Genomic DNA, 2,734 nt, shown 5'->3' with positions numbered 1-2,734 from the left:
AGCACGACCTCCACCCGGGAGAGTGGGGACTTCACCCAGAAGTCTTCCACATGATTAAAAACTCGACAGGTATTGCGCTAGGTCCAGGGACCCTCAGGCAATAAGCTGTAGACGCTCTGGTAACACCGTGGTGTACCAGTCAGGGTATGTGTTCCCTCCTCTGCCTCTCATACCCAAGGTACTGAGATTGATAAGATGGAGAGGAGTAAGCACTATATTCGTGGTTCCGGATTGGCCAAGAAGGACTTGGTAACCGGAACTTCAAGAGATGCTCACGGAGGATCCGTGGCCTCTACCTCTAAGAAGGGACCTGCTCCAGCAAGGACCCTGTCTGTTCCAAGACTTACCGCGGCTGCGTTTGACGGCATGGCGGTTGAACGCCGGATCCTGAAGGAAAAAAGGCATTCCGGATGAAGTCATCCCTATCCTGATCAAAGCCAGGAAGGATGTAACCGCAAAAACATCATCACCGCAATTGGCGAAAATATGTTGCGTGGTGCGAGGCCAGTAAGGCCCGACGGAGGAAATTCAACTGGGTCGATTCCTACATTTCCTGCAAACAGGAGTGTCTATGGGCCTGAAATTGGGGTCCATTAAGGTTCAAATTTCGGCCCTGTCAATTTTCTTCCAAAAAGAACTAGCTTCAGTCCCTGAAGTTCAGACGTTTGTAAAAGGGGTACTGCATATACAGCCTCCTTTTGTGCCTCCAGTGGCACTTTGGGATCTCAATGTAGTTTTGGGTTCCAAAAGTCACATTGGTTTGAACCACTTAAATCTGTGGGAGTTAAAATATCTCACATGGAAAGTGGTCATGCTGTTGGCCCTGGCCTGGGCCAGGCGCGTGTCAGAATTGGCGGCTTTATCCTGAAAAAGCCCTTATCTGATTTTCCATTCGGACAGGGCGGAATTGAGGACTCGTCCTCAGTTTCTCCCCAAGGTGGTTTCAGCGTCTCACCTGAACCAACCTATTGGTGGTGCCTGCGGCTACTAGGGACTTGGAGGCCTCCAAGTTGCTAGACGTTGTCAGTGCCCTGAAAATATGTTTCCAGGACGGCTGGAGTCAGGAAATCTGACTCGCTGTTTATCCTGTGTGCACCCAACAAGCTGGGTGCTCCTGCTTCTAAGCAGACTATTGCTCGTTGGATTTGTAGTACAATTCAGCTTGCACATTCTGTGGCAGGCCTGCCACAGCCAAAAATCTGTAAATGCCCACTCCACAAGGAAGGTGGGCTCATCTTGGGCGGCTGCCCGAGGGGTCTCGGCTTTAAAACTTTGCCGAGCAGCTACTTGGTCAGGAGCAAATACGTTTGTAAAATTCTACAAAATTAATATCCTGGCTGAGGAGGACCTGGAGTTCTCTCATTTGGTGCTGCGGAGTCATCCGCACTCTCCCGCCCGTTTGGGAGCTTTGGTATAATCCCCATGGTCCTTACGGAGTCCCCAGCATCCACTTAGGACGTTAGAGAAAATAAGAATTTACTTACCGATAATTCTATTTCTCATAGTCCGTAGTGGATGCTGGGCGCCCATCCCAAGTGTGGATTGTCTGCAATACTTGTACACAGTTATTGTTACAAAAATCGGGTTATTATTGTTGTGAGCCATCTTTCAGAGGCTCCTCTGTTATCATGCTGTTAACTGGGTTCAGATCACAGGTTATACGGTGTGATTGGTGTGGCTGGTATGAGTCTTACCCAGGATTCAAAATCCTTCCTTATTGTGTACGCTCGTCCGGGCACAGTATCCTAACTGAGGCTTGGAGGAGGGTCATAGGGGGAGGAGCCAGTGCACACCAGATAGTCCTGAAGCTTTCTTTAGATGTGCCCAGTCTCCTGCGGAGCCGCTATTCCCCATGGTCCTTACGGAGTCCCCAGCATCCACTACGGACTATGAGAAATAGAATTATCGGTAAGTAAATTCTTATTACAGCTGGATGGGATTCTACACATCCAAACTGAACAAAATATGGTAATTTAATGTTACTAACTCCTAGGTATAATACACTTGTGCATAAGTGGGTTATTTGCTAAATTATCTAGTTTAAGTGATCTTGATGATGGAATGTGTACTATAGACACGTGATACCATTTAGTGCCCCTAGAGGCACTAATATCCCCACAGAGCAATGGTTCTGAAACAGTGCCGTGGCACTCTGGGGTGCATTTGTGTGCTTGCAGGGGTGCTTTGGATTGTTGGTCAAGGACTAATTTGAATAATTTTTGGTCCATGTAATGGGCAAATCCAGTGCTGGCGGCTGTCATCCATAAAATATATGGACAAGAACATTTTATCCCTGACCACACACATTTACCTAAGGTGGTGTGGTTTTTTTTTTTTTGTTTTTTTTCCTCCTACACCCTCCCCCTTTAATGTTATAAGACACAATTCATGTTGGTAACTATATAGTCAAAATCTTAAGTGGGTACCAGAGCACTATGGTTCAGATACCAGCTAGAACCAGATCATCGGAATAGCCTGTAAGCAGTAATGCAGCTTTGTAAGAAAAGTCTTCCCTATGTTTAATTGGGATTCTGCTAAGACAGCCACATCAGTGCTTAGATCCTAAGGCGATTATCACACAACAGAGCGCTTATTGGCAGACTGCGCATGTGCAACGGCCCACTGTGATCTCGCGTGCAATGAGGATTTCATGGAGAAGTGTGACAGGAAGTGACCATTTGCAGGTGGTGGTTGGAAAAACACAAACCTGTATCTGCTGGGAGCTTGTACATGC

Source organism: Pseudophryne corroboree, chromosome 8 (genome assembly GCF_028390025.1).
Source record: "Pseudophryne corroboree isolate aPseCor3 chromosome 8, aPseCor3.hap2, whole genome shotgun sequence".
NCBI classification, from domain to species: domain Eukaryota; kingdom Metazoa; phylum Chordata; class Amphibia; order Anura; family Myobatrachidae; genus Pseudophryne; species Pseudophryne corroboree.
Note: the sequence above shows the minus strand (reverse complement) of the source record.